Source organism: Molossus molossus, unplaced genomic scaffold (genome assembly GCF_014108415.1).
Source record: "Molossus molossus isolate mMolMol1 unplaced genomic scaffold, mMolMol1.p scaffold_m16_p_14, whole genome shotgun sequence".
NCBI lineage: Eukaryota > Metazoa > Chordata > Mammalia > Chiroptera > Molossidae > Molossus > Molossus molossus.
The window spans coordinates 26,001,718-26,016,439 of NW_023425349.1; positions in this window are offsets into that span (position 1 = coordinate 26,001,718).

Below are 14,722 nucleotides of genomic sequence, written 5' to 3' on the forward strand. Positions count from 1 at the left end.
TGAAACAATAAGCCAAAATGTGTTTCTTTGTCAGAGAACATCATTGGAAGATACACAAAAGGCACTGCGACGGGTCGGAAGCAGCAGCATTCGGATTTGTTGACAGTGTGGGAAGTTTCCTACGGCTGGACTCAGGCAGATGTTGCTAATGTGTCTCAGTTTCCGATATGCCAGATTCTGTTTCATTAACGAAACAGATGAAAAACGATTCTCTCTCCCTCTCTTCACTAAGGAAAATATATTCCGGAAGGGATATGTTCATTATAAATATATTAATGACTTCTTCCATAAATTAAGGAGGAAGGCAGGGGAAAGGACCACAAGAGTTTAATCACTGCGGTGTTCAGAGGCAGCGACTGCAGCAAGGAATTCAGAGCCATCGTGTTTAAACTTCCAAGACAGAGGTGTGATGACTCTTGTGAAGCAAAACCTGTAATAGTAAAAACTTTACAATGATCTATAGCAGGGCTTGGCAGGTCGTTTCTGAAGAGGAAGATAGTCTGTGTTTTAGGCTTTGCAGACCTTCTGGTCTGTTCAATTCTACCACTGTGGGCTGAAAGCAGCTGTGGACAATATGTAAATGAATGGAGGTGACCGTATTCCAATAAAACTTTATTTTTAAGAACAGGGTGGGCTGGATATGATCTGAAGGCTGTCGTTTGCTGACCCCTGCTTTATAATGAGTGAGAAATAGCCATGAACACAGATTCACTGTTTATGTTGTGTCGAAGCACTTAAAAATGTTGTTGACATTAAAGACAAATCTCCAGTTTATCAACCTTTTATGTGATGACAAATGGTTGTCGGTAAGGTGCCACCTAGCAGATAAATTAAAGGAAAAATAAGCGCAGATAAATGGCTTGTCTCTTCAAGGTTAGAATGACATTTAATAATGAAAAGCAAACTGCATTTTAAAAGAAGCCCAGAAGGCATTTTGAAAATGGCTCTTGGGGAATGTTTCTATTGTTAAATTGTTTCGTTGTAGAAATGATATGTTCGTCACCTGCATGCTTAATAAACTTGGAAAAGGAGTTTTCTCATATGTTTAATAATTTCCCAGAGTTTTAATGGGTTTTGAATTTATCTGTTAAAAAATATAAATATGCAATCCCTTCTCATTTGTTTGCAGAAATACTTTTTTTTTTGGCATGAAGAATGATAGAAATTTGTTAGCCAAACTTAAACAAAAACCTTTGCATAAGTGGTGGCTAGAATTGAAAAATGAGTATTATGATTTAGTAAACGCTGTCAGCGAAAGGCTGCTATTTGGTTCCATTTGGAACGTCCATGTGAAGTTCTTTTTTTCAGCTATGACAACCCTTACAATGAGTGTTGCTATAAACTGAATTTAGACGGAGGCCTTTAAACTGTTATGATACAAAACATTAAACCAAGATTCTAAAAATAACAAAGCATAATCAAACCCATTGCTTATCATTTTATTGTTCTAGAAATTAATGAAATGAAGATGATTAAAAGGTTTTTAAAACATTTTTCTGGATTTTTAAAAATGTTTATCTTGTATAAGTTTTGACATGTAAAGTGGCATGTGTATATTATGCAAATAAATAAATACACATGTATTGGAATCTATATGCTACAGCTTAAAAAAAAATTCATAGTGACATATCCAGAAAGTCCAGATACCATTGTGTTGGTAGAGGCTGTGGGGCATAGCAAAATACTCGTAGACGTTGGTACCACATGGATCAGCTGTGATTAATAATGGTAACTACCATTTAATAAGTAGCTCACAGGTGTAGGCATCATGTTAGATGTGTTGCAGACACCACCCCATTTATCCTGTCCAAAGCCATGTGTGGGAGGGCTGAGGTGGCTGCATTTCCGTTCATTTCCACCCAGCACATTTCCCAAGATGCTTTGGGGGAGGCTGGGTGTTCCACTTATGTGAGTACCTTGGCTCTCAGATTGTTTTCAGCTCTAAACATGCTGGTGAGCCCTAGTTTCTTAGGCTCTAAAAATTATTAAAGGGGATTTCTGTGGCATCCACCGATCAAAAGGAAAATTACCCATAAAATCACCTTTTAACATATTATTATAGTCAACTCTCAATTCAGCGGGGTTATTGGCAGGTTCAGAACAACAAAATTATAGTGAACTCTCCATTATCTGGGGATGATGAACTGTAATTATATTGGTGGCTGGACCTGGGAGGGGTCCATTTTTCCAGTGGGGCTGGGCTTGTCGGAGTAAGTCGATTCTCCTGGGGAAGCTCAGAAAGCAGCTGGTCCCCTCTCATCCTACTTCTTGTTGGAGTAGAGGCTGATAATCTGAACTCATCATTTTCTTCCTAATTACTAACCCTGCGGGCTGGGGAGGCCTGCCACTCTCAGAGTTCTGCTACACTCTGACCACCCATGACCCACCCTGGATAATAGAGCAGACTTAACATTACCGTTTCACAGACAAGAAAGCAGAGGCCCGGAGAGACGGTAACATGCTCACTGACAGAAGGCTGGTGTCAGAGTTGGGGCTGGAGCCCAGGTCTGCATGTTTCCCAAGCCTCTGTGTGTTTTACTGCTTCCTTACCACTTAACTTGTGGGTTTTGGTCCTGCTGGAACAGAGATATTTTTGGTTGGAGGCTTTTCTGTCTTGACTCTGAAAACATATTATGTTGGCAGATGTCAATTTTGCTTATTCCAAATGATACCCTGTGCTTCTCCTTTTCTGTGACTTTGCTGAGAGTCATAAGGAACCTTGAAAATTATCCATTACAACACTCTCATTTTTCAATGAACAAAATTAATACCCAGGAAGATAAAATAACTTACCAAGGGTCCCCATGGTAATCAGTGATGGCTGTGAACCTGTTTAAACTCTTGAACTCCTCACATTTTGGGAAAACGGATCCCAGAATATGAATATATGTGATTCAGCTTAAGTTTTCAAACCTCCACAATTGAGCAAAAGAGTTATAATGTTCTTTAAAAAATAGGCCAAATCCTGGTTTTCTATCAAACGTGTTTGAAACGTTAAGCCTGTTTGGGGTGGGCACGGATAGTCTACTAAACTTGGGTTTGTTCTTATTCTTGTTTGCCATGACTTGAAAATATGAGCCATGTGATTCCCAAGAGTTCAGAAGCATTTCTTATATTTTCAATAAAATAATATGTAGATCTGCAACTCTTCTATTTTGGGACTTTTTCTGGTCACAAGGCAATGAGTAACCATCACTAAACTTTCCTATTCCTATCTGATATTGAATTTCTAAAAAACTCTGATTAGATTTTTTAGCTTGCACCTGAGCCTGAAGAATTCCCTTCCTTCTTATTATAAATAATAAGTGAATTTACTATATGGCAGCTAAAATCAGAAGAATTATTTTTGTTTTCATTCATTTATTCAGACAATAAAAATATATATTGAGCACCTCCCATGTGCCAGGACCTGTGCTCATCCTGCCCTTGAAAAGGCGCTCATGACCTAGTAAAGGAGACATGCTCAAAAAGATATGTAGTATTTGAAATGACACATGATGACTATTGTCATCAAAGTGTGTGGCACTGGGAAGCTTCTATTTTCTGAGAGGAGGCGGAGAAGACACTGGATTAAGTGACATTTGATATGGGCATTAAAGGATGATGAGTTTATTAGGTAGAGAAGGAGGGCAGGAATTCCAGAAGAAAGAGGAACACAAAGAGAGAGGAGTGGATTCCTAGTGGGTGGTAAAATCTTGGTGGCTGTTCATGTAAGTGTGAGTGACTGGTATTTCAACATATTGATCCATGAAGACTGATTTCAAGCTTTTAAAATCCTTTTTAAAAAATTAATTTTTAAAGCTAAGTTGTAATTATCGTTTGGCATTACTGGCTACCATTGTGCCTAGCTGTGTTAGGCACTTTAAATATTTAATCTTCACAGCGATTCGATGATGTAGCTACTGAGGAGGAAATTGAGCCTCAGGGAGGTTAAATGCTGTGCCGAGGTCACTAAGCCAGTAAGAGGCCTAGCAAGATTTTTATTCTTTAAATATACCTGTACTCACTAATGTTTTTACTTTTAACCAAATAATAATTGTCTCCATTACCTTTAAGAATGATTTATCAGGTAAACTGAATCTTACATAAAGTTTTATATAAGAGAATTTAAAAGGAGCTCTTCAAATTTAAGGCCTAAAGATATAGATCAAATTGCCTGACCTGTGTGGCTCAGGTGGTTGAGCGTCATCCCACGCACTAAGAGGTCACTGGTTTGATTATCTATCGGTCAGGGCATCTGTCAGGGCACATGCCTGGGTTGGGGGCTCGACTCCCAGTAGGGGGCATGCAGGAAGCAGCCAACTGATGTTTCTCTCTTATTGATATTTCTGTTTCTCTCTGGTTCCATTTCTCTCTCTCTAAAATCAATAAGAAATAAATAAAAATTAAATTAAAAATGATCAAGAACTAGTCATCCGGAGAGATAATGTGACATGCCCATGACATGGTCAGTTAGATCCTTCCTTAGACACTGATTTGGTCCTTAACACTGTATGTCAGCTGTGTACCTGGGAGATGTAAAAGTGAATGAGAAATAGTGCCTAAAGAAAGGTTCAATAACTTGCCCAAAGCTCATAAGGAATAGGGTCAGCATAAAACCCAGACAGTCTGTCTCCATGGCTCATGCTCTTAACCTTGCTGTTGGAAGTGGAGATGCGAGTAGGATGGGCAGCCTCATTTTAATTCTGCCATTATTTGCTCAGAGACCTAATAGAGAAGTTTCTTAACTAATTTAGTGCTTCCTCAATATACGCATCTGTAGTCTATACCCATTTGCCTATCACATCATTTATAAAGTACATGAATAAGCTTGACTTTGATGGCACTTTACAACAACCCCAGGAGGCACGGGCAGGGCAGATTTTGTTATGCTTATTTTACTGATGAGGAACCAGGTTCAGAGAGGCTAAAGGAATTGTTCAATTTTATGAAGCTCAATGCAAAGATGGGATTAGAACCCATACAAAAGTAATCGCTGTCCCTAAGATGCTTATCGTATAGACTAAGGCAAAATTGTGTTTACAGATGAAAAGCAAAATGCCATATGCACTCTAAGAGGTACAGGGCAGGATGATTAAAGGTTCACAGGGGAAGTAAATCATGTTCTGTTGGATTTCTGTTAGGGAGTGATATAAGTTGGGTTATAAATATGGGAAATATATGGACAGGCTGCCAAGAAGAACATGAATAGAGGCCTAGTATGTGAGCTTCTGTCTTATTCTCAGCTCCTGATAACTGGCTCATTCATCACTGTATTTAAAGGCTCAGACTGTCCAAGCCAGTCTGAACAAGAGGCAAGTAGCTGTGTTTCACCCTTTCTAAATCTGAAAGCTTCCATGATGTTCCCTGGGCTCCCGTAATACTCCTGAAGCCATGGCCCTGTAGCTTTGGTCTCTTTTGTCCTGGTTATTTGACCATGCCCATCAGACTGCCTGCTCCCTAGTATAATACCTGTGGCCTTGCTGTTCCATGAACACACACATGGGTGATGTTTCCTGTCCTCACTGTTGGACACCATTCATTGTCCATTCAGTTGACCCTGTGAAGTCACTTACTCGAGCAGCTCTGAGCTCCAGCTCACCTTCCAGGCCTGTCCTTTCAAAATGCTTCAAGTACCTGATCTCATCTGCTTGACAGTGTGACAGGGAGAAGGGACTTCAGAATGGCTAGAGTACTGGACATACTTACTTTCTTTTTATAAATTTATTCATATTTTAAAGATATTTTTCTTTTTCTTATACAAATACAAGAAGAAAAATTGTTGCATGGTGTAGTAGTTTTTCATAGTGGCTACATCAACTTACATTCCCACTGACAGTTCACAGGAATTAATTCTCTTTTCTCTAAATTCTCACTGACACTTACCTCTTGTCTTTTTGATAACTGCCATTCTAACAGGTGTGAGGTGATTTTGATTTGCGTTTTCCAGATGATTAGTGAAGGTGAGCACCTTTTCATGTGGCTATTGGACATTTATACGTCTTCTTTGGAAAACTATTCCTTTGTTCATTTTTTAAAATTTTTATTTATTTATTTTTATTGTTGACACTATTACAGATGTCCCCCATTCTCCCCCTTTCCCTCCCTCCACCCAATCCCATCCCGCTCCTGGACTTCATCACATTGTTTTCTGGACAGACTTCTGAACTGTAAACCTTCTGAAAGTGGAACTATGTCTTATTCCTTTCTGAGTCCCCTAAGCTATCAACCCAGTGTGAAGAATATAAATTCTCATTGTCTATGAATAAATGAAATAGTAGGATGTAATGCTAGAAGAGTAGGTTAAGAGTGAAGAAGAAATAGTTTAGACATGTCCTCAAAAAGCAGAGACCTTCTTCACAACTGAGGTTAACAGTTTCACTACCAGAAAGGAAGGAAACTAATAAAGGGGGGAAAGAAATGCACTTTACTAATAGCCCTTGATAAGATTTTATTTGTTATTTATTTTAATCCCTGACATTATAGACTATAAAACTGAGACCCAAATATATTGAATGATTAGTTTAAGATTGTATAGTTAGCCAGCATTAGAGCCAAGATTTTGAGTAAGACTGTTCAACTCTACTAGTTTTTATTTCCATCAGCCAGCATAGAAAACATAATTTATGGGTTTCAAAAAGAGTACTGAGAATTGTTTTGCTTTGGTAATGGACAATAATTAGCCCTAAGACAAATATGGCATTGGTCCTTCTCAAAAAAGATTAGAAGCAAAACCCAAAAGAGTCAAACTGCTTTCAAGTAATTTAATGACTCCCCAGAATAAAGATTAAGGATATTTATAGGACTACAAAAATATCCATTGTCCAACAAAGTAAAATTCAGAGTGTCTGGCATCTAATCAAAATATACAAAACATGCAAAGAAGCAGGAAAATATTACCCATAACAAAGAGAAAAATCATTCAATAAAAGTGACCCAGAAATGACATAGATAATAGAATTAGTAAACAAGAAAATTGAAAGTTAATTATAACCACATCCATATGTTGAAGAAGCTAGAGTAAAAATTCATAATATTAATAGGGATATTGAAAATATGAAAACATACTCAAATGGAAATTCTAGAGATGAAAACTATAATAGTTGAGATGAAAAATACATGGCATGGAATTTTTGTAAAAGGAATGTCTTGATTCTTTAATGTGAAGAAAATATCGAGGCTTGTGTCAAAAACCTAGTGTAAATCCCTGTGACATAGGTAAGGTGAGGTCTTTGAAGTCTTCTTCCTCTCTTTAAATTTAAACCTGGATTGTAGGATGTTGACACTCAGACCAGCTACTTCCCAGGAAGGAGTGAGTGCGAGGCTGTCCCTCCCTCCCAAGGGGAGAAGACCCTGCTCCTCCACCACTCTTACCCCAGAGAAGGAGGAGCAGGAGAGGAGAGCCACCGGTCACTGTCTACAGTTCTGATTAGTGTTTGGTCCTCCTGAGAGATGAGGGAAGGAGGTGAGTGGGCAGAAGAGTGGGTATTTTTTCTTCCTCCAAAGGTCGGATCACCTCCCTTTTCTATATGAGAAGTTTAGTAACTGGTCCAAACGCAGCTGAGTAGCAGAGCCCATGCCCAACCCAGGTCTGTCTGACTTCTTGGTTCTGCAGAACCAATGTCTGTGGTCTTTGAAAAGAGAACCTATGGCCAAATGGAGAAAAAAGTGTTTGGCAGTTTAAAGGCTGCTTTAAAGGCCTAGAGGGCATAGGAGTTCTCCAAGGACCAGACAGTGCCAGGACAAATGAAATTTATGGGCTATGTGGCTGAACATGCCCTGAAAATATTTGGCTTGCCAGATTTCAGCTCTTTCTCAGAAGAGCTTAGGTCAAGAAAACAAACTGAGATTGGCTAATTGTTACCCAGATTTCTAACCCTGCTGAAATGTCTACCATGTGAGTGTCCCTGGTTTTAACCTGCTGTGCTCCTGATTATTTCTTTTAATAATTTTTAAGATATAAAAATGATTTATTTTTGCCCAGCTGGTGTACTCAGTGGATTGAATGTTACTGATGGACTTGGAGGTCCTGATTTGATTTCCAGTCAGGGCACATTGTGGTCTCAGTCCCCAGTAAGGGGCGTGCAGGAGGCAGCCAATCAATGTTTCCCTCTCATCAATGTTTCTATCTCTTTCCCCCTTCCTCTCTCTCTCTAAAAAAATCAATAAAAACATTTCATAATTTATTTTTATTATTATAAAAGCAATGTCTGCTCATTGTAACATCATAAAATATCCAAATTTATGGCAAAAACTTTAAAAATTATCTGTAATCTCACAACAGTGAATTTCTTGGTACACATTCTTCCAGCTTTTTAACCTATATCTGTGTGTGCAAATGTGACATATGTCTCCCCCCCTGTATATTCCAAGTTTTGGGTCTCAGGACAGTCTTAGGCAATACAACTCGAGGAAGGGAATGAATCCGATCCCCCGTGAGAGCCTCTGTTCCCATGATGTCCTTCACCTGCAGGGTCCGGGGTAGCTTCATGAAGCAACCTGAGAATACAGAATGAAGGCTCTGAGCCTGTTGAGAAGTTGCAAAACAATTTAGTAGAGAGAGGCACCCATTCTGGACTCTCCAGGCCTGTGGACTCTGCTTCAAAATATAGGATGTGGAACCCACACTGAAGTTTTGATTATTCTTCTGGCCTCCGTGTGTGCGCCCAGTGCACTAAAGCAGGAGTCAGCACCTTCTCTGTAAAGAGCCACATAGTAAACATTTTAGGCTTTCTGGACAATACGTCTCTATTGCAACTATTCAACTCTGCTATTGTAGTACACAATCAGCCATAGATAATATGTAAATGATGGTTAAGACTGTGTTCTGATAAAACTTTATTGATAAAAACATATGGGAGGCCTGGCCGGTGTGGCTCAGTGGATTGAGCGTTGTCCCATGGACTGAGAGGTCCTGGTTCGATTCCCAGTCAGGGCACATGCCCGGGTTTCAAGCTCGATCCCAGTAGGGGATGTGCAGGAGGCAGCCGATGGATGTATCTCTCTCTTTCCCTTCCTCTCTCTCTCTCAAAAAAAAATCAATAAAACATTTAAATATATATATGGGAGGCTGTATTTGGCTGGAGGGCTATAGTTAAAGGAAGAATATTTGGGAAGAAACTGTAGCACCTTCCCCATTACCAAAGGCAAAACATTAGAACTGTGTGCACACACACACACATACACACACACTCACACACTCACTCATACATTTGAGATAATACTATATGTTCTATTTTTTAAATTATGGTAAAACATATATAATAAAATTTATAGTTTTAACTGTTTTTAAGCGTGCCATTCAGTGGTATTTAGTACATTCGCATCGTTGTGCAACCATCACCACCACCCATCTCCAGAGCTTTCATCATCTAGCGAAATTGAAACCCAGGGCCCACTGAACAGTAAATCCCCTGGCAAACACCATTCTACTTATTGCCTATGATTTTGACTAGTCTAAGTATCTTATATGAGTAGAATTATACATTATTTGTCCTTTAGTGACTGGCTTATTTCATTTAGCATGTCTTCAAAATTCATCCACGTTGTAGCATGTGTCAGAATACAGATTCAATTTTATAATATTTTTAAACTTTATAATATTTCTCACATATTTCCTCCATATCTTTAAAAATCTTTGATTAATACAATTTTTAAAGACTGCATACTATTCCATTGAGTTAGACAGACTGAATGGGGATAATTAGAGACCAGAACACCCTCGTCCATTTGGGAGGCGAGCTGGCTGCTCCCCTAAACACAGCTGATTGGATCAGAGACCAGTGTGTTGGCAAAGGCTATCCAACCATGTATAGGCTGCCCAATAGACATGTCCCTATAGAATGGACCCAAAGTTAGCTAATAAAATTCATTTGGAAAAGTACAATTGCAGGGCAAACAAAATGAGAGTTCACACTGTGACCCACAGTGACAGGGAAGCTCCCAGTTAACTTCATCATAATAAATAAAATCTGAGTTTGTTTTTTCTTTTTACCCTGATGAACTCAGCAGGCAGAACCATTCTATCAATCAGTGGATGATTCATATTTATAAACATTCCCCTTTGCTGGACATTTAGGTTATTCCCAATGTTTTGCTATTATAAAATAATGCTTCAATAAGCATCATTTTACATAATCCTTTTCTGCATAAGTGATCATTTCCTTGGGGCAGCTGAGTGACTGTATTTTCAGCTGTAAACTTATTGTGACTGGACTGTTTGATTCCTTGTTTCCCAAGAAGCTTAAGGATTCAAGATGACTCTACTGCTAAAAATATTGATTGACTGGTTTTCAAGAGACCAGACGAGACTCAATGAGACATGAAGCTTCCAGTCCTACAGGTTTCTTCTCAGGGCAGAACTCGAGCTTAAAGGTGGAGGCCAGAAACTCAGGCAGGACACTGGGACAAGAGCGATCAGGAAGAAGGGCCCTGGACATAAGCCCAGGCTGGTGAACTGAGCCAGTTCACTGTGGATGGCACTGAAGGTGAGGGAGAAGCAGGAGTCCCCTGGTGAGTGGTTACACAAGCTACAGGGTCTTCCTTAGCTTAACGGATCCTCGGTCTGCTGGACCTGCAAGAACCATGAGGGAAGGACTGTTGTAGGATTATCCATATTGACCTCTCTCCACTTCCTGGGCCTGTATGGAAGGGTATGTTTTCTCATTCCTTCAGGTACTCAGGGCCATGGGATGAGTTCTAGCTAGTGGACCATAAACAGAAGTATCATTTTGACATTTTCAGGGTGAGGATGAGATGGTGAAAAACTTGACTCTTTGGCCTTCTTTCCACGGTCTTAGTGTCCTGAAGGCCAGGTGTTGTGATGGTGACACTGCAAGATAGAGCCTCCTTCAGCCTGGGTCCCTCAGGGCTGCGTTCCACTAATCTATGTTGGACATGTATTGTGATGAGAGGTACAATTTTAAATTTTAAGTTGCTGAGTTCTTAGCACTATTGCTATTCTATTCTGATTAATACATTGTTCCTGTACAAGGTAAAGTGGCAGAGTTGGAATTTAACTCCAAGTCTCTTTAACTTCAAAGCCAGCACTATTATTCCTAAATCATGCAGATCTCTGGTTGGTGGAATCTCTTGAGAGCCTAGTAGTTTTGAGGCTAGGACACCAGATCTTGGAGTATGACTAATTTCTAAACTCATAGGATTGAGGGAGGGAATACATACTGATTATCCCTCCTGCTCCTTTCAGAAGTAGGAATTGATTTGGGAAGCTGACGCCAGAGGCAGGTACATCAGTAGATTCAGTGTTAGGTCTCTGAGTAAGACAAAAAGAAGAAAAATGAGAGGGGGATGAGAGTTGGTAATATCACCACTGAAAATTAAGACTTCTATTCTCCAGAATGACAATGAACATTCATTTAATTTTTTTCTCAAACTTCCATCCTGACTTATATTGGTGATATATGGGCAGGCAAGGCATCAGGAAGTCACAGGCATCTTAATGTCAAAGAGTTATTTATCTGATGAAGAATAGAGGGACAGCTCACTGAGAATTAGCATTCTGTTGGATTGAGTCACCTTGTCTGTATGTCTTGAGGTCTCAGCATCTAATGATCTCTCCCAGGCCTAGGCTTTAAGTGGGCCTGAGGTGATAGGTCCCTGTACTCTCCAAAGTCTCTAGGGAAGTTCTCAGCTCTGCTCAGATTCATTGGGCCAAATTCACTGATAGCTTTTAGTCTGCTCTGGACTCCTAGAGATTAGAAGAGGGAAGAATACTGTTGAGGAATTCTCCATGTTTTTTTTTTTTACTCCATTTTTTACCTTGGGATCAAAACTGGAATCCAAAGAGAATCACAGTGCAATTTCAAGGTTCCTCAAACGGAAAGAAGAAACCCAAAAAGATCACTTTTTCCATTTTATCACTTTATAATGGCATGCTACCCACCTTATAGGGTTGCAACAAAGATTAAGTGAAATACACTTAGTATAGTGCCTGGCAGGCAGTGAGGGTCAAATAAACATTCATTCTCTTTCCTCCTATTCTATTCCCAAACTCATATTTTTGTTTATCTCATATTTTTGTTTAGGTCTTGAAAGGAAACTGTGTTAAATATGGCCAACTCATTTTTGAGCAACACTCCAACGAGAAGTCAACAAGTACAGAAGCACACAAGCCATAGGCTCTGCAACGCAATCAGGCAGAGCCTATCTGTGGGGCTTGCCCTTACTCTATGAATTGGGTTCTTTTGGTTGTAACTCATAGAGATGCAGTCAGGCTAGACCAAGAAAGGTTAATCTAGTGGAAAAACAAGAACAGCAGGCTAACTAGGGCCAAATGGCATAGTGCTAGAGGTGGAGGGTGGACCAGCACCTCTAAGGATCTCAGCAGCAGACATCAGGGATCTCTTCTAAAGTGTTCTTCAAGAAACGCCACACAAATGTCCCTTGGGTTTCCATCACTGTATCTGCCCACTTTTCTTCTTGCTAAAAACTGGCTTGCACTTTGTATACTCTGTCTTTTCTCTACCTCATGATTTTTACCGACTTCTAACTTGGTTCATTTGTGGCTAAATGTGGCCTTTCCAGCTTTGTCAAACATGTGACCTTTATTTAAGCTTCTTTAAGTATACTGCTTGATTCTACCTATATTTTTCAATTTAAATTCTTAAGAGTAGAATTGGGTTTTCTCTATCTGGGAAGATCTCTCTCCTGGGCCAGATAATAGGCCCCTGTCTGCCTTGGGGTCCGGTACCAGGTCTGCTGTGGCAGGAGAAAGAAGTTGAGGGTTTGAAGAAAGCGACATGTTTGCATGGTGGTGTCTACATCATGGACGCCTGGAGCTGGGGGCCACAGAAAAACAGTTTCATGTAGAAGTGGGGAGGGATGTGGCAGACATGCCTTGACTGGCATGTCTAAGGGAGACTCAGTGAATTTTGAGTTGTTCATAGTCCAGCTTAGACATATAAGGACCTGAACTCAGAGACATACAGTGACTTACCCAGTGTCACATAGTAATCAGTGGAGCAGAAATTAGAATTTGACTCAGTGTGTTTCCTAGTATATTAGGTATAAATATTCAAAAAATATTTCTCGACTTCCTCCTATGTGTGAGGCACTAGAACAAACCAAACCAAAATCCTTGCCCTTGTGGGCATACATTCTAGAGGAGGAAGAAAGACAGTCAATTCAGTCGTGGAGAAATAAGGAAACTATGTAGTATGTTAGAAGGTGACAGGTGTTATGGGGGAAAAGAGTAAGAGGGCTTAGGAGCGCTGAGGGGGAGCCATGACGGAGAACACGGAGGTCCGCGTAGGCTCAGTGTGATGGTGGGAGAGACTCACCTCGCCGTGCTGTGGGCTCCTGACAGTAGGGAAGGACTGTGCACATCCCTCTTTCCCCTGGCCTGATGCCTTCACTGCGATGAGTATGGAATAACTGTTTATTGAACTGAACACCTGTAGGATGTTCTGAAGGTTAAGGAGGACCAGAGAAGGCTCTAAATTTACCTCCTTTTTTTTCTTTTTGATGTGTTCCTGCATACTCCTTCCCACAGCACACTTGCTGAAGCCCCCTTCTGCCACCCCCCCTCGCCTCCCATATCATATGAGTCAATGCAGAAATGTGCCCTTCCAATACTCTTGGGACTATTAGCCTAATAAAATGCCTTGTAAGCACTCGTAACACAAAGTTATGGAAAGAGATTTAATTAACAGAGAAAACACAACCTGAGCATTAAATACAGCATGACTCAAAATCTCATAAAATCCCATTCCCTTGGAAGCATTGGAATCGTGGGGAGGCTCTTTGTCAGAGGTGTGCTGGTAAACATCTAACCACCAGCTCTCCAGGTAGGGAAGGGATTGTGATTTGTAGGTTTGCCCATTTCTGTGGTGTAAATACTCTATGGCTGATTCCAAGTTAAATGTAATACTACTGAACATGGTTGGGAAGAGAGACATGCAGTAGCACACTAAGATATAGAATTTTCTTTATATAGACACCATAGATGTTAATAACCTCAAGAGTGTAGATGGTAGTAAAATAACTAAAAAGTGATGGTTTTTGAATATTTATTATCATTGCTTTTAATATATTTTACTTAATTATAGTTTATATAATTTTTAATAATGTTGAACAACCATGTTTAACAACCAGTTTGCAAAAGTTCTGGAAACTTAACAATTGGCCCTTGTGAACAGACATGGCAGCCCCAGCACACCACTAGTCCTGGGCCCTTCTCAGCGCACGCCCGTTTCTTGACGAGGACCAGCTCCTGCCATGAATACTTGGGTACGAGATGTAAAGACAGCCTCACTGCTTCCTTGTCAGCTCACTGTTCACATCTTCCCATGGCTGCATTTGGTGCCTTCTGCCACATAGCCTCTGTACCTTTGGGGTAAGTGGGGTTTCGTCAAGTCTGAGGAAAGTGCCACCTGCATCGGGCACGTGCTTTGATTCTTCAGTGGAGCATGCAGTCTCATGTCCCCATTTTCTCCACCCCATGATGTTCATGCTCCCTTCACCGCGGTGCTCAGGGCTGTCAGGTTGCAGTGGTCAGTGAGCACTGCCCACTGTGTGTTACCCCTCCCCCCGCTGGTGTTATGCCAGGCCCTGTGCTCTTACCCCCATTCTCTCGTTCGGGCCTTAGAGCAAACCGGTCTAAGATGGGGCTTAGTATTTCAATATTACAGATGAGGAAACTGTGGCTGAGAGAGGGGAAGCGGCTTCCCACAGTCCAGAAGTCACATCTGCAGTGAGATGTGGCCGTTGAGGTGGGACATGGAGG